The following is an 18614-nucleotide window of genomic DNA, read 5'->3' as shown; positions in this document are numbered from 1 at the left end:
GCTCTGATTTCTCTAAGTGTATTACGATGATTGTTTCTCCCCTTGTAGGCTGGCGTCAACAAAATATTTTAGCATTTTGAGGAGGAAGTTGATTACTGATATTTCGTGAAAAGATCTCGCCGCAACGAAAAACGCCTTTGTTTTAAGGATTGCCACCCCAACTCGGTAATCATATCCGTGGCACTATCTCCTCTGTCTCGCGACAATATAAAACTAGCTTCCTTTGAACTTTGGTTCGAGTCCCATGCTACACAGCTCTACTCCAGAAGAGGACGGACAAGGATAGTGTAGGTAGTCTCTTTACTACACTCATGCTCATAATCTAAGGATAATGCTGATACATGGTGAAACAATGCTCTGGTGGGCGGTCTGCGGATTTAAATCACTTCGGGGTATGACCATGCGGTGCATCTGACCTGCGGTGGTCGCACGGTGACGCTGGTAGCAGTCTACATACGCAGAGGTGTGTTGGTGCAGGTCAGAGTACGGTGCAGCTAGCAAGTGTGCAGACGTTTTCAGACGTGCTAATGGTGACTGTGTGTTGAAAATGGCTCAAAGAACACATATTGACGACGTTATGAGGGGTAGAATACTAGGGTGACTGGAGGATGGTCAAAGACAGCAGGTCGTAGCACGGACCCTCCGTGTGCCACAGAGTGTGATTTCAAGATTATGGCAACGATTACAGCAGACAGGAAACGTGACCAGGCGCTACAGTGCGGGACGTCCACAGTGTACAACACCACAAGAAGACCAATATCTCACCATCAATGCCCGCAGACGGCCACGGAGTACTGCAGGTAGCCTTGCTCGGGACCTTGCCGCAGCCTCTGGAACAGTTGTCTCCAGACACACAGTCTACAGACGACTGAACAGATATTGTTTATTCGCCCAGAGACCCGCAAGGTGCATTCCACTGATCCCTGGTCACAAGAGAGCCCGTAAAGCCTGGTCTCAAGAACATAGTACATGCTCATTGGAGCAATGGTCCCAGGTTATGTTCACGGACGAGTCCAGGTATAGTCTGAACAGTGATTCTCGCCGGGTTTTCATCTGGGGTGAATCAGGAACCAGATACCAACCCCTTAATGTCCTTGAAAGGGACCTGTATGGAGGTCGTGGTTTGATGGTATGAGGTGGGATTATGATTGGTGCACGTACATGCCTCCATGTCTTTGACAGATGAACTGTAACAAGTCAGGTGTATCAGGACGTCATTTTGCACCAGTATGTCCGCCTTTTCAGGGGTTCAGAGGGTCCCAGCTTCCTGCTGATGGATGCTCTCTGTAGACGTATCGCTGCACGTCTTCAAACCCCTAGGACACTTCAGGAGCTCCGACAGGCACTGGGCAAGAATGGGAGGCTATACCCCAGCAGCTGCTCGACCACCTGATCCAGAGTATGCCAACCCGATGTGCGGTCTGTGTGTGTGTGCATGGTGATCATATCCCATATTGATGTCGGGGTATATGCTCAGGAAACAGTGGCGTTTTGTGGCACATGTTCGGGTCGGTTTTCTCAACTAATCACCAATACCGTGGACTTACAGGTCTGAGTTGTGTGTGTTCCCTATATGCCTATACTATTAGCGCCAGTTTTGTGTAGTGCCTCGTTGTGTGGCACCACATTCTGCAATTATCCTTAATTTATGAGCATGAGTGTAGACCTCTCTCTTCTTCCAACTGCTCTGCCAGTAAAACGCAGTCTTTGATTCGCCTTGCCCATAAAATTGTCTATGTGGTCGTTACAGTACACACTGTTCGTAGCAGTATAAGTTTTAAATGTGTCCCTGTTACTATTCTAAAGATATCAAAATGTTCTTACCTTTCTAACGCTGCACTGATGTATGAGCAGTAATCCGCCAAGGAACTGCTGGGTTCTTCACTTCTCTTACAAGTTAAGCTCCACATTAGCATGTTGCGTTTCTGTAAATCACGCTTGTGGCACACGCAACTGCTCGTCACTAGCATCTGTCTGCTACGCTCTGACATAACGTTGCGCACCAAGAGAAGAAAACGCATCACAAAGAATGTCGGTCACTTCACCTATTTTAGCCGCTAAACACTACTTTGAGAAGCAGCATCTTTAATACGTTGGATAAAGATCAGCTATTTACATGATACATATCAATGTTTTCGACAAAGATAGCAAACCCGTTTTATAATGATAGAAACGTGTTCCAGAGTGCTTTTATGCAGAACACAATCGATATGAAATAACAGAAAATATGACGAAAAAGACAAATGCTGTGTTTTTACGCTACAGGTGTAGTTTATTGTCATGCACCAAGCAGCAACGCACCTTCTTCGCTCCTACGATTTACGGTCAAGTGCATAGGCGACGTAATACACATAATGCAGAACGTAAATCGTTTGTAACACAAATCAAAATGCGAACTAACAGGTGCCAAGGAGGGCACGTTTTTTTGTCAGACTGACACGGCGTCGGTACTAGTCTAGCGGCTGTAACGTTTCTGTAGCAATCGAAGACAAGGGCAATGTGGCGCAAGCATGTCACCAGTCGGCCGACATTTCGACTTCGTTTTCACTTTCGTGTGTGGTGAAACACCTAACACCTGCTAAAGGCTAGACCACGTCGACGAACTGGATTGACTGAAGCGCCCCCCCCCCCCCTTTTCAAAGCGCTGTAGTTTGGAATTTGAATGACGTCATAAAATAATTTTATTTTATGCGGCTTAAACATAATTATAACATAGGTATATGTCTTAGTTTAATAGAAGTTGAATCGTAATGTAGGCCTATTAGTGCATCCTAGACCGAAAGAAAGGCTTATAACCCATTAAAAGAGACACGAAGCTTAGTAAGGGTAGGGAGCCAGCGGGCTCCCTAGGGGAAGACTTCGTTGCTCAACAGCCACCATTAGTAGTGAAAATACAATCTTATCTCTGTGTATGCCGCAAATGGACTGGTTTTGAAGCCGATGACAACTCACCATGTGCTGCAAACAAGGGCACCAATGCAACAGTGTGTAGAAGGGGAGCCAGGGAGGGGGACGATAGTGCTAGACATGTGGCAGTGGAGTATTTTTAATACTTTGGAAGACGAATAGCGACTTGTAAGTGGCCAAAACATTGTGCATAACAATGGCTCTGAGCATTATGGGACTTAATATCTGAGGTCATCAGTCCCCTAGAACTTAGAACTGCTTCAACTTAATTAACCTAAGGACAGCACACACATCCATCCCCCAAGGCAGGATTCGAACCTGCGACCGTAGCGGTCGCGCGGTTCCAGACTGAAGCTCCTAGAACCACTCGGCCACAGCGGCCGGCTAGTGGCCATAAAAATGTTCCAGTTCGGATACCTGTTAAAAACCTACGTAAAACGACTTTTAAATTATTTTCTTAAGAGAAAAACACCTGACCACACTATATTTTTTTCCTTTTCCTTTGAGATTAGGGAGGGGGAGGGGGGGGGGGCGGCTACCGTTGGGCCTCGGGTATGGACGCCCTTGGCTGTAAAGTAAGAAAGGCGTAATGAGTATGATTTTCGTGGTATACTGCTGCTGCGAATTTCAAGAACGAGTGCATCTTGTGGCGTAAGTTCCGCATCATTAACTTTCACGGCCTGAGTAACGAAAAATCTAAATGCAATTCGTTACATGCTAGCAAAATGAGGTGCTAGGTCTCTGTTAGACAATTACAAATAGTAATAATGATCGCAAAGTACTCTTTAAAGAACAGATTCATGAGACGCAGCTGGTGACAAAGTCGTAATATTAAATGAACGAGCAATCGAAGAATTTTAATAACTTGGATGGACCGTCAGAATTCACATAGCCCAGAAAAGGTCCAAAGTTTTTGATTGATCTGGGCAGTAATCTGTGAGTTATTCTGGGTGAGCAGACAATCGTTCTATATGCTGAAGTTCAATTAAAATTGTCTTATGTTAGTTCCCAGTAGCTCACAAGATTCCACAGAGTACCACTGCAGGAAGCGTATTGGCGGGATTGTTACTAGGGCGTGCTGAAAAGTATCGTCTCCGCCTTCTTAAATTAAATTAACCTATATTGACATTCTGCAGCTTTATTCTTCATGTCTACCTATTTATTTCTCAACATAGTCTCCCTGGTCACGAACACATTTCTCCCAACGGAAGACCAGTTTTTTGATACCGTCATTGCAGAATGTTTATCTCAGATGAGGGAGCCACAACCTCACCTCCGTTTGCATCGCTCCTTCACCATCAAAGTGAAGACCTCAAAGGCGTTCTTTAAGTTTTGCGGTCAGGCGAAAATCGGATGGGGCAAAGTCCGAGCTGTGTGGATGATGATTCAAGACAGTGAACCCCAAGTGTCGGTTTGTTGCAGAAGTCCGGAGCGTTCGTGTACGGTCTGCCGTTGTCAGGCTGAAGCAGGTGGAGCTCTGTGTGTGGACGAAGTTTTCTGTGGTTTGAAACTCGATTACAGCACGCTATTTCTTACGTAACGACACAGCTATGTTACACACCGCCATGTTACACGTTACAACTCGGGACCCGTAGTGGGAGAGCGTTGCGATTTCCGTCAGGGAATCGGAAGTGTCGACCGAGCAATACGCGTGACACGTAATAGCTCCACCGATATTGAGAACAGAATAAAAATTTCAGAGGCATTATTGTCCATCACGCCCTCGTAGAAATCAAGGTGTGATCCAGAAATTAAGAAACCTTTGTGATTTCTAAATGCTGCCACTGTTTTGAAAGTACAGTCAACCACTTTACGTGCTGGATGAGACGTTCTCCAATTTGCTCTTCAGAGAGTTCAACCATTGCCTTTTCTTCTCACTAAAGATCAATACAATAACTGTAAGTATCATGTAATTTCAAACCAACAGTAGAAACTTTATTTCGATGTGCTTTGAATATATTTGCACTGGACTCCTAACGGACAGTCGATAGTAATAAGTGTATTTTCTTTAATATACTTTTGTTGAGTTGATCTCACTTTCTTTGTAATGTCAGTTCCCTCTTCAGTATTGCTGGCATTCCAAACATAAATACGCTGTTTCAGTGGGTTGCATTCTGCAGGTAGAGTCAAAGTGTCGTAAGTTGTATGTCTGTTATAAGTGACTTAAGTGAAAACAGTTAATTTAAAAGTTAGGAACAGACCGTATTCTGCTCAAGATGTGCTTACTGTGGACAAGCCCAGGAGACGCGAGTAAGCTTGATCGTTATGTAGTCGGTCCACTGTCGGCGGCTGCGGGTCAGGTGGCCCTAAAAGCGAAAGTGGGTCCATAGTGGGCGTCTGGGCCCGGGCTGAAGACATGTTGGCAGCCCGAGTGGGTTGTTATTCTGAAACCAAGAATTCACCGTAATGTGTGACAAGGAGCCCGGCACTTAGCTTTTAATGAGCCGTTCACTTTCCGCATGTACATGGCGTGAACCCATTAACACGCAAAACAATATCCCGCAGTGGTAAATACATGTCCTGAATGGGTTTCAAGGGAATATTATCCCAGTCTTCCTCCAAAATAGTGACAAGTTTACGCAGCGATGATGGTGTTGGATAGCGATCACGCACACTTCTCTCCAAAGTATACCACAAAGGCTCAGTAATATTGAGATCTCGTGACTGTGATGGCAGAGAGATGCGACACTTCACCCACGTCCTCACAATACCAGTCATGGATCATGAGAGCTGTGTGAACGGCGGCCATATCTCGCTGGAGCACAGCATCACAATTGAGGAACAAACATTGTACCATGGGATGGAGCTGGTCAGCCGAAATGGTCACATAATGCTTGGTAGTAATGTGACCTTGGAGGGTACCCAAGAGGCCATTGTAATATCACGATATAGCTGCCCAAATCATCACCAGACCCTCCCAAGTTTCAGTCCTAGGACGTAAATATGGCCAGACGTTGGAAAAAGTGTGAAAAAAGTGTGAAAAAATATTCATCCGACGAAATGACTTTCTTCCATTCCTCCACAATCTAGGTTTTATGTGTTTCGGCGAAATTTTTTCCTGTTACATGCATTTGACTGGAATACACTCTTTCAAATTCTGAAGGTGGCAGGGGTAAAATACAGGGAGCGAAAGGCTATTTACAATTTGTACGTGAACCAGATGGCAGTTATAAGAGTCGAGGAGCATGAAAGGGAAGCAGTGGTTGGGAAGGGAGTGAGACAGGATTGTAGCTTCTCCCCGATGTTATTCAATCTGTATATTGAGCAAGCAGTAAACGAAACAAAAGGAAAATTCGGAATAGGTATTAAAATCCATGGAGAAGAAACAAAAAGTTTGAGGTTCGCCGACGACATTGTAATTCTGTCAGAGACAGCAAAGGACTTAGAAGAGCAGTTGAACGGAATGGACAGTATCTTGAAAGGAGGATATAAGATGAACATCAACAAAAGCAAAACGAGGATAATGGAACGTAGTCGAATTAAGTCGGTGATGCTGAGGGAATTAGATTAGGAAATGAGACACATAAAGTAGTAAAGGAGTTTTGCTAGTTGGGGAGCAAATAACTGATGATGGTCAAAGTAGAGAGGATATAAAATGTAGACTGGCAATTGGAAGGAAAGAGTTTCTGAAGATAAGAAATTTGTTAACATCGAGTATTGATTTTAGTGTCAGGAAGTAGTTTCTGAAAGTATTTGTACGGAGTGTAGCCATGTATGGAAGTGAAACACGGACGATAAATAGTTTAGACAAGAAGAGAATAGAAGTTTTCGAAATGTGGTGCTACAGAAGAATGCTCAAGATTAGATGGGTAGATCACATAACTAATGAGGAGGTGTTGAACAGAATTGGGGAGAAGAGGAGTTTGTGGCACAACCTGATTAGAAGATGGGATCAGTTGGTAGGACATGTTCTGAGGCATCAAGGGATCACCAATTTAGTATTGGAGGGCAGCGTGGAGGGTAAAAATCGTAGAGGGAGACCAAGAGATGAATACATTAAGCAGATTCAGAAGGATGTAGGTTGCAATAGGTACTGGGAGATGAAGAGTCTTGCACAGGATAGAGTAGCATGGAGAGCTGCATCAAACCAGTCTCAGGACTGAAGGCCACAACAATAACAAGAGCATTTACACCACAGATGAGTGGTCTTGGAATTCCAGATCACCCTGACATTCGCTGCTTATGGAGCTCCCTTCGCTTTATTTGTGGCCACGCTGGCTACGTTCTGGAACGGTAGCTGTGAGGAATAATTATTTATTTGTATTTTTTGCTGTCAGTCACTTTTAGTTGTTTCATGTTTAATTTAACATAACGCAACGCGTATCGAGCATGTTCTGCCCAACTTCAGGTCTCTATGCATACAAAAAATTGTTACTTAAAGATAAATTGTCTTAAAATACACTGCGCAACAGGATTAAAGGATCACATTTTCAAAACAACGTAATTTTCTGTCATAGCGACACATAACTTTGAAATTTGGATCAAAGGTGCCTACAACCGTCCTCTGTAACGGCGCCAAAGCGTGGCACCCCGCGACGTCACACTCGGACTCGACGACGCTTCAAGCTACGAGGTGTCGACACGTGTGAAGAAAGGCCAGAGCTCATAAACTCGTGTGAAGTGTAAAGTGAGCTAATGGTGTCCCATTGGCACCAAATTACACCACCATTTTGCTCGACATCGTCACACGCCATCTTAGCCACATCACACCCCTTCTTTTGTCCGCCCACGGTAGCTGAGTGGTTATGCGATTTTGACGATGTCCATCAACTGACTTGTGTTGCCACCAGTGACGTCTAGAAACTTGCTCGACAGTTCGTTGCCTGTTACCTCCGCATTGCGCCGGAGTCGGTTGACCCATGGCCTTTTCTTCATCCTGAGGATACTTATTTCCCCGCCACCAAAAATCATGCGATTGTATGGGTCAAGGGATGGACGATCACCTACATGTATAATGCTGGCGACAAATCACGCCGTGATTTCTGGCTGTTCTTACAAACTGCCCACAGTGAAGTCGAGCACCGACCGCGCTACCGCGCCTTCTTCGCCAATTACCTATACGCGATCTTTACGTCACCCCCGCTCAGTTGGATGGTGCCACACGCCGACATCATTCCCGCCCCCTCCTGCTAACATCTGAGACTGCCCGCGCCACTTTCTACATTGTAACCCACAGTGGAGTAGGCGCATGGACACGCGCCTCCTTTCTTTTATGCACTATACAGAACACACTGGATTTTCCCCCACTCCACTGTATATTGCTTCACACCTCTTAGCTTACATCAGTATCATTATTCTTTTTTTCCTACATCTTGTTAATAAAAAGAATATGCTCGCCTTGTACGAGTGTAATGCGTCGTGTTATTTCCCTCGGAAGGATGGCATTTCTGTTGTATTTAAGCTTGTACCAATAAAGATATTCTGCTCATTTACCCTTTTCGTGGTTAAAAAAAATAAAAAATAAAATACAATAAAATAAAAATAAATCAAAAAGCTACTTTGAGGGAGTGATTCATGGATGGGAGGGGGGAGGCATCGCGGCCAGGCCTCGGGTTCCGACCCCTGTCCGCCTTGTCTCGAGCACGACAGACTGTCAACTGTCAATCCTAAGGGGTTCGATTTCCGGCTGTGTCGGAGATTTTCTCCGCTCAGGGACTGGGTGTTGTGTTGTCCTAATCATCATCATTTCATCGCCATCGACGCGCAGGTCGCCGAAGTGGCGTCAAATCGAAAGACTCGCACCAGGCAAGCGGTCTACCCGACGGGAGGCCCTGGTCACACGCCATTAGTATTATTACCTCTCCTTTTGACGCTTATGTGATGGAGGTCACAACAGCGACGTCCTGCGTTGAAATCACGCGCTCTTCTTGTGCGTGACCGAGAAAAACATTTCAGACGCACCGCCGCTCAGAATCGACATGAAAAGGCCTCAGGCTATGGCATAAAGGACGTCCATGAAACTGCTCCTTTCCTTGTGACGTTGATTCCCACACATTTCACAGTAAAGAATGATAGTCTGCAGTGCGAAGAGCAGTCTTTTATGCTGCTGACATCTCCCTGACGCTTCAGCCCTTCTTAAAGACGTCTTGCGTTAGCGACCACATTGCGTGTGATCTCAGCCCTTTGGAGTGTAGTAGGACCGCAATTTCTCCCCTGATGTACGGAGTGGAAGCGCTAGAGACCACTCAGAACCATTCGGTTTTCATCACTGGCACACTGGCACAGCTGTGGAGTAACATTGCACTTCGTACTATGTTAACACGCCACAGTGGTGTCGTGCGCATAGTATCGCGCAGTGCCGCCGACAGCACGTCAGTATCTTTTGCATTCTGTTGGTGTTTTGTTTAGGTAACAATAAGCTACACACGTCAATAAGTGTTTTGTTTTTATAAGTACTTGTGCCCTTTCAGCATTGCGGACGAAAGAGACAATATTATTATTTACAATGAATGCGCGGACGTCTTGTCTGACGTTCCGGACGACTTGGCCGATTGGCAAGAAGACACTGGATATCAAAAAAATGAAAGTGTAGCAGAATCGTAGTAAGATAGTGAAATACGTCCAAGAAGAATTCGGGGAACTCTACGATTGCCAACTGATTTGGCTGAATCAGACGAAGAAGACAGTGCACATGGTCAGACTTTGATAGCCGGCCGCAGTGGCCGTGCGGTTCTAGGCGCTACAGTCTGGAGCCGAGCGACCGCGACGGTCGCAGGTTCGAATCCTGCCTCGGGCATGGATGTGTGTGATGTCCTTAGGTTAGTTAGGTTTAATTAGTTCTAAGTTCTAGGCGACTGATGACCTCAGAAATTAAGTCGCATAGTGCTCAGAGCCATTTGAACCATTTGGACCAGACTTTGATTTACCGAGGATCAATAATAAATTTGAAGGATCCCCGGGTCCAAACATATTTCCCAAAAATTTGAAGGATCCCCGGGTCCAAACATATTTCCCAAAGATACATATATATCGTCGAGGATATCGTACAATTATAAATTGGGAACGATCTATTTGAATATATTAGCAACGAAACCAAAACGTACTACAGTCAAAATTGCAATAGAAGGAAACTGGATTTAAAAAATGCCAAATTTGTCGACGGGAACCGAACTTAGAAATTGGTTTGAGCTTGCTATCCTTATGGGAATTGTAAGAAAGCAAGGATCAATGATAATTGGTCAACAAATCCGTTGATAGACACACCGATATTTCGCCAAACGACGTCCCGCAATCGATTCAGAGAAATGTTATCATTTTTACATTTTTCCAGCAGCAACAATAAACTGGATAGTGCCAACTGGGCCGGCTGCGGTGACCGAGCGCTTCTAGGCACTTTAGTCCGGAACCGCGCGACTGTTATGGTCGCAGGTTCGAATCCTGCCTCGGGCATGGATGTGTGTGATGTCCTTCGGATAGTTACGTTTAAGTAGTTCTAAGTTCTAAGGGACTGATGACCTCAGATGTTAAGTTCCATTGTGTTCAGTCATTTGAACCATTTCTGAATTTGAAGCGTCGACCGGGTTGTCAAAGTGCAATTCGTAATTGATTATTTTTCCAAAAAGTTTAAAGAAACGTTTAATATAAGTAAAAATATCTCAGTTGATGAAGGAATGATGCCGTGGCGTCGACGGTTAAGTTTTAAAGTTCACAACCCGTCGAAAATTGCGAAATACGGCATACTCATTCGGATGCTGTGTGATTCGAAGACGGGATACATTTCCTCATTCAAGATATATTCCGGCGCTGGACAGCCATAAATTATTATAACAGTGTAGAAGCTGCAGAGAATTTACTTGAAAAGAAAATTCAAGTTTGTGGAACGATACGGCAAAATAGAGGATTTCTGGAAAATTAAAGCGCGCAAAAGTCAATGTGTTTGAAGCTTGTCATCAACGGAAAGGTGACAAGCGGCCGGCGACAAGCCAAGAAAATCGACTTAGCGCTACCGGCGCCAAGCGAATAAATTTGTACGAGACGTGCGGATGGCAAAGTGTTAAAGACGTCGTGGGTTAGCAACTACACTGGGTGTGATCTCAGCCCTTTGAAGTGTAGTACGAAAGCAAATTCTCCTCAGTGGAAGCACTTGGGACCACTCAGAACCATTCGAATTTCATCACTGGTACACAGGCAGGGTTGTAGCGTAACATTGCACTTTGTACTATGTTAATATAGTTAAACACAATTTTATTTTTAGGTAACAATTTTCTGTATGTATAAACGCCTGAATATGATCACGACGTGCTTGAAACGCGTTGCGTTATGTTAAATTGAAACAAATAGAAGTGACTGGTAGCGGAAATTACAGATAAATAGTTAATTCCTTCGTGTAGTTTCTATGCTGACAGGGTTTGCGAGTGCGACATTCAGTTCTGCAGTGACTTTCGCAGCTCTTTTTCTCTTATTTTCCGTCACAATCCTCTTCAATGACCGTCTATCACGATCACTCAACGCACACTTTCGTCCGCGTTGTGACCTGGCGGACGATGTTTTTCTGTTTTCCCTGCATGCGCTATACATCTTCGATACGGTGCCTCTTGAAACACCAACCCCTTCATGTTTACGGAAGCACCCACCATATCAGCACCAACAATCGGCCGATGCTGGAAGTCACTTGGTTCGAACACAATGCACTCATAACTACACAGAACACTGTACCACGACTGTCACTTGCAACGTTCTGAAGACACTGCACAAGTGTCGTACCTGGTCAAATACAACAGCGCAACCTGCAGGTTTGGCTAGCATTTGCTTTTATGTGCAAGCACGCTTTTCTCACGATGTTGCCGGCTGTTTGTCCAACCCCTGCAGTTGATGACATATCTAAGACGTGGCTACACAATTAATGAAGAACCAACAACGAGCAGTGGAAATCGTTAGAGCAATCCTGCCAGATGCACTGTTACTAGCTTTTAGTACCAATAAACCAGAAATAAGTAAATGATGCTATCGTAAGTAGTAACAGTGACCAGATGTACCATAACAAGCTAGTTCATTCAATGAAACCAGTAAAAACGTCACCCAGTGCTTGGTTGCGACCATCTTTTCCTTCCTCGCCCCTACAAAATATGCCCCTCTGTGATCTGAGCCCTAGTTAGGAGTGAGATCTGAGCCTTTGGGTCTGCAGAGCGCTCTTTGGCCAGTCCTTCGGTTCGTGTGCGGGAATGTGAAATGGGAAAAACTTTTTCAGATAACCTCCAAACCTTAGAACTATAATAACTGCCGCTACGTTGTCTATTCTACTCGTATATTAAACATTAAAAATTCTGTGCACAAGAAAAATCCCGTTATCTATCGCAATTTGCAAACTAAATCTCCATCGTGTTTGGCTACTTCACATGGAAATAAATAGTCAGGCCAAAACGAAACACATGCCCTTGCTCGTCTACTCTCACTTTCTGTTACTGATAAGTTGCCGGCCGGTGTGGCCGAGAGGTTCTAGGCGCTTCAGTCTGGAACGGCGCGACCGCTACGGTCGCAGGTTCCAGTTCTGTCTCGGGCATGGCTGTGTATGATGTCCTTAGGTTAATTAGGTTTAAGTAGTTCTAATTTCTAGGGGACTGATGACCTCAAATGTTAAGTCCCATAGTGCTCAGAGCCATATGAACCGTTTGAACTGATAAGTTCATTACCGACTATCTTTCGTTGTATTCTAGGAATAATACTGCCAGATCTTGTTTCAGACCGCAACGGAGATATAAACACACGACTTCTAGCTCCAGCATTAAATTATCTTCTCATTTTACAACCGTCTCCGGCCACTATGTGGTCCTTCATGAATAACAAAGCGCTCTTTCCTGACGTAAAACTAACAACATACACACGTCTCATCCCAATAGCATTCATTCCGGTGCACCTTTCAACTCGGTGACGCAACACGGTATCTGTACATGCATCCTGGCCTGCATGGAGATAAAACAGAGACCGGTCGGATGAGTTGTTGAATGGCATGTATCTTTCACGGCTACATATTCAGCTACTTTTACTACCGTGCGTACCGTATGCTACTCGAATAGTTTCTGTATCACGATGAAAACTATGAAACAGTTTCTTGCATTACGGCTTCGGCGCACATTTTAATTTCCAACTAATGTGCTGACTCAGTTGCTACACATTCCGTTGCTAATGCGATGTAGGGGTATATGTATCTATTAGAAATTAATTTTAACCCTTGAAAAGTTTCATCTTTAAATAACACACAAATATTTTTCAATCTAGCTATTCATATCAAAATGTAATCTGATGTTTCAGCTAGTGCAAGATGTTGAGTGTTCAAGAATGGCTGTTATATGGAACATCGTAGTTGAAGTTAACTGCAATATTAGGCGTACGTAAGTTGCTCTCACAAAAGTGTGCAGAACACATCCCGTTCAGCTGCACATCAGCTTGTCACTCATTAAAGTCGCATAGAAAAGAAAATAAGCGATTTCGTTTGTCAGACGTCGAACAAAGCAGCGCACATAGGAAGCAATGAAATTGTTAGTTTACAAGATAGACTATTTGAGATTATTAGAAATGTACTGCATTCGTTCGTCGTTGAAGTATAGCCACACATGTCAACTTAACTTGTTAAGGTGAACATCTTGGAAATTTGTGATAAGTTCTGTGGAAACAAACTGCTGAGGTCATCGGTCCCGAGACTTACACACTACTTAATCTAACTTAAACCAATTTACGCTAACGGCGACACACATACCCATGTCCGATGGAGGACTCGAACCTCCGACGGGGGGAACCGCGCGAAACGTGACAACTCGCCGCCTTAGAGCGCAGGGCTGCACAGCGCGGCAAGGTGAACATCTGCTTCGACATTTTTGTCACTAGATGAAGGAAAGTTAAATAGAAAGCATAGGAATGTGTGGAACTCTTTCATTCTATACAGAGACAAGGTTCTAGATGTGACGCGACAAAAAAACGACAGTTATCTTTTGGGACATGACAGTAGTTTCTCTTTCCGTACTCGTTCCTGACGCCATGACGAATGAAATATGTCGGATTTGCATCAGAAATACCATGTCCAATAAAGCACACCGGCTTTCAAACCAGTCTTTGGGTAGAGGTCAGCATTTCTTTATCTTTAAAGGAAAAAGTTTTGCTCAGATGAAATTTTCTCCCTAGCGCAATAAAACTCCTAAGCAATTTCTGCTGCTCTTACTCTTCAAAATTAATCCGTCGATCCAACATCTACTATAGATTTAGAATATCACAATATGCGTACTGCATAATACAAAAGACAGCAAGAGCGAAGACGATTTGCTAAATTTGTCTATCGGTGGGCATTTTATTAGGCTCTTGTGGATCGCATTTTAGACTTTTTTCTCAATTAAATTTTAGACCACTATCCTGACTTGTGTAGGCTGCGTTTTTTATATTAAATATCTCTTTCTCGATGTTCTTTTGAACATAGGAATTCACGGCGTAGAGCAACTTGTGTAATGAAGGTACCGAGCAGTACCGAGCACCGTGTCTTGTAGACGGAACTAACAGCTTGTTTACACAATGGTGTGCAAAACAAAAGTAAGTTACGCAGGATGTATGTCTACCAAGTACCACAGCTCGAGAAGACATGGACCATACATAAAAGGAAGTGGTACAGTATAGTAGAGAAGGTAACTGAAAGAAATACGCAATGAGTCGAGCAGAGCTGACAGTTTTATTCAAAGATAATAATTAAACTGGACTAGGCAGGACAGAGGGGTTGAGGTTACATTTGTGCAAAGGGGCCAAAATAAGTTGCTGTCAGTTACACTCAACATATAAATTTTATTAGTTAAAACACACAATAACATAAGCAAGAATTAAAACTCTAAAGGCTTTAACGAAAGAGATTCTTTGATTTGATTTAAATCGGCTGAAAGCCACATACGAAAATCGAGGGCCAAAGGCCTAAGCAAGGAATTGAGGTTCAAGAGCTCTTCTGGAAGTTTCACTTCTTTCAAAAATTTTTTTTCTTTAATAAAAATAGACTGAAGGCCACATAATAAGCAAGCACAGTGTTACGGCTTAAGGCCAAAACAAAGATTTTCAATGTTAATTCTAAATAGGTTGAAACCCGGCTGTAGGCCGCATATCAACCACACAATTTAACGACTTAAAGCCTACGAAGAACGGCTTTCAATTTAACAGGTTGAGGGCCTTAGCTTAAAACATTTCATGCAAACTCGGCTGAAGGCCTCATACTAAAGAATAACAATCTTATGACTTAAGGACAAGACAAAATTTTGAATTTTCAATTTAAGAGAGATTAAACTCGGCTGAAGGCCACATACTAAAGAATACCAATCTTATGACCTAAGGGCAAGACCAAAATTTTGAAATTTTCATTTAAAAGAGATTAAAACACGGCTGAATGCCACACAGAGTACTTAAGACTAAAAGGAAATCACTATGTAAAACACGTGAAGCGGCGCTCAGAAGGTTCCAAGGGTCGGCCTGGCAAGGTAAAATTAACGCACGCTTAGGTGAGACATGCAGCCAGACTGACAACCTGTTAATCGGAAGGCAACCCAACCGAAGACCAGCCGACAAACCAACCAACAAGATCTGTTCTGCTCCAGCCGACGAGATAAACGGCAGCAAGACGCCAATAGTACAACGTTCTGTATGCTGGTGCCCAATCCAGCCAAGTCAGAATAAACGCCCAAAACTGCAAACACACCTCAGCTGTCGAGCTACACACCGTGATGGACAGCAACCACACGACGAGGAAAATACACTGTAAAAAACCACGTCAACGCCCGGGGCAGGTAACGGGAACGTTAACGGCCACAAGGCAGAAGATTCCGCTGGTGAACTTCACTAATGAAGGAGTGAATTAAATTAAGTTAAGCCCCATCCAAGAAAAAGGCTGCAACTCTTGCCGACTTCATTGCACTCACATTGTTGCTCGTGGGAATCTCGCAGAAAGCAACAACCAGGATCAAACGAAGAGAAGTGATAGCAGTTGAGGCTTGATAGTAGGCTAAGTGAGCACTCAACTTTAGAGTCCAAGATTGGTGGGCGACGAACCTCGTAACCCTTGCAAGAAGCGCCTCACAACTCCAACCGCGCGTGCACGCCGCCGGCTGCTCCTGCCAGACGCCGCGCGACGGGGACCACCTCGCTGCTGTGCGCCAACACCCGGAAACGGTGAAAAGACCAAATACACGTCGGCAATGAGATGACCGACCGAAGGACCAACCAACCGTCGTTGCCGCTCCTGTCGGGCAGTACATGTGTGTCGCCAGCGGCGGCAAGTACTGGCTGTCCGCACCTCACTGGCGTTCCGTGTCCGACGCTCCTTCGTCCCCAACTGCTGCTTCGTGCCCGACTGCACTGCTGGTCCGTCTCCAACTGACTTCCCGACACACGACGACTCGGAAATAGTATCGGTCGCTCCAGAGATGGTACGATAGTGCACTATCGATACGCGCTGCTGCTGCCACACACGGGCAAGTAAGGTAGGAAGTTAGTTACGCCATTAAACGGAATAAGAAAACGAGGCGGCTATACTGTAATCGAAGATGACAAACAATAAATGACATGAACACGAACCGTTCACGGCTCAACCGATTCATAATGGTCCCATGGACATTTACAAGAGGAAGGACATGGTTCGAAATAGGTGTGTGATCACAACGAACAGCAATGCGTCCTCTCCAATCTGCTCCCATGCTGCCCATAACTTTGGTAAGGACTTCTTGTGATAGGGCGTTCCAGTTGTGCTCCAGTGCCGTTGACAACTGCTAAATGGTCACTAGTGAACGCAGATGTGCTGAAATAGGTCTCTTCAGCGCATCCCACACTTCTTCGATGGGTTTTAAGTGGGAGGAGATGGCAAGTCTATTTTCCGAATATCCTCTCGTTCCGAGAGCTCTCCACTTGCGCTGTTCGGTGTGTTCGCTCATTACCATCCATGAAATTGAGGTCAAGGCCGAATGCATCCCAGACAAACACACATTGCTAAAAAGTACAGTGACACAATAATGTTGACCTTTAAGTGCACCGTGTTCAAAGTTATGGAAGTCAGTATGCCAATGCAACTTTATGCCTCCCCACACCATAGAACCTGGACCAGCGAAACGACCCTGTTCGACTGTGTTCCTGGGTGCTTTACGTGTTCCCTCCTCGCACCATACAACGGTGCGCCGAGAATCTCTACTCAAACGGAATCTATTCCCTTATTCCCATGTGAGAGGAGAACGCGATCCCACTCCTCGTTGGTCCAGCCCCTATGCTCTTGACAGCATCACAAACGGTGCCGCCGATGTGCGCGTGTCAAAGGAATACAACGTACTGGTTGTCGGACAAACACGCACCTCCATTCAGTCGCTGTGGCACTGCAGAGTGTGATTTTTCATCCTGCCAAACGTGATTGTAATTGCATCCGCTGTTTGACTTGGGGTCCTTCTTGCCGGCTGTACAATGTAACAGTCATTTACTTCTGTAGTTGTCTGTGCTCGACCACCGCCTCTCCTTCGGGTAGCAGTGCATGTTGTTTGGAACGTTCCCAGTGCAGGAAACAACGCTGTTAACAATATTTATTTTATTTATTAACATTACATACTGACCCCACCACCTTGGTAACTATGGTGGGTCGTTACTACTACAAAGCATTACAGAGCTCCTGAGCGAGCGAGGTGGCGCAGTGGTTAGCACACTGGGCTCGCATTCGGGACGACGACAGTTCATATCCGCATGCGGCCATCCAGATCAGCTTTCCGTAATTTCCCGCAATCGCTCCAGATAGATATCGGGATGATTCCTTTGAAATGGCCGATTTACTTCCCAATCCTTGCAACTCTCCGAGCTTGTGTTTCGTCTTTAATGACCTCGATGTCGACGGGACGTTAAACCCTAATCTTCCTTCTTTCTTTCCAGATGAATGGGCCACATTTGCCACACTTTGTCCTTCTTCCAGTTTCTTGATGGCTCGTCCCTGTGTGAATTCATCCAGATGTTATCTCCGGCCATACTGTAATGAAAACTACCACTACAGCGCACCACAACTCCTCGCTGATTGACACACACTCGCTTTTCCCGTTCCTTCGACTGCCTTGTGTTGGGTGTCCAGTATCATTTGGCACTGTAGTCACGCTGACGTCACGCCATGTGAGGTCCAGCTTCCTGTGGCTGACCGCGGGACCCTCGGTAACATGATCCCATACTCTCACACATTTCAACTGAGTAATTGATATTTTACATTGCTTCATCTATCTAGTCCTGAAGTTTCGCAAGGCAGTGTATTGCTAAATCTCTCAACTTTGTTCAAACGATCATTTCAACCTTAGTGTGTCCATATGTTGTCACTTTATAGCAATAACAAGGGTTGTCATCATGGAAAGTTGTCTAGCGAATTGGAGTATTACACGGCGATGTCATTCTAACATTCATTCGCTATCAGCAGACATAAAAAAACTGAAGACCTGCTTTGTACTGGTATCCCACAGTCGAAATTCCCCTGCATATGACTGCTACCTCCAAATTGTACCTTGCACACACCTGAAGTGAATGCAACGGAACTGTACGCTGTATCTTTTAGGCAACTGGAAGCACTGTATCGGTCAGGGAACACGCTACCGTATCCACATGATCAGTCTGGCCTCAGGCGTCCACAATGAACAACAGTGCAAACCTCCCAGAATCGTGAGGCCCTAAGAACATAAGCAAGGAAAAGCCTAGATTGGAACCTGGATCAATGGAGTCGATTTCAATCAGCAACGAATGATCGT

Source organism: Schistocerca serialis, chromosome 6 (assembly GCF_023864345.2).
Source record: "Schistocerca serialis cubense isolate TAMUIC-IGC-003099 chromosome 6, iqSchSeri2.2, whole genome shotgun sequence".
Classification (NCBI taxonomy): Eukaryota; Metazoa; Arthropoda; class Insecta; order Orthoptera; family Acrididae; genus Schistocerca; species Schistocerca serialis.
Note: the sequence above shows the minus strand (reverse complement) of the source record.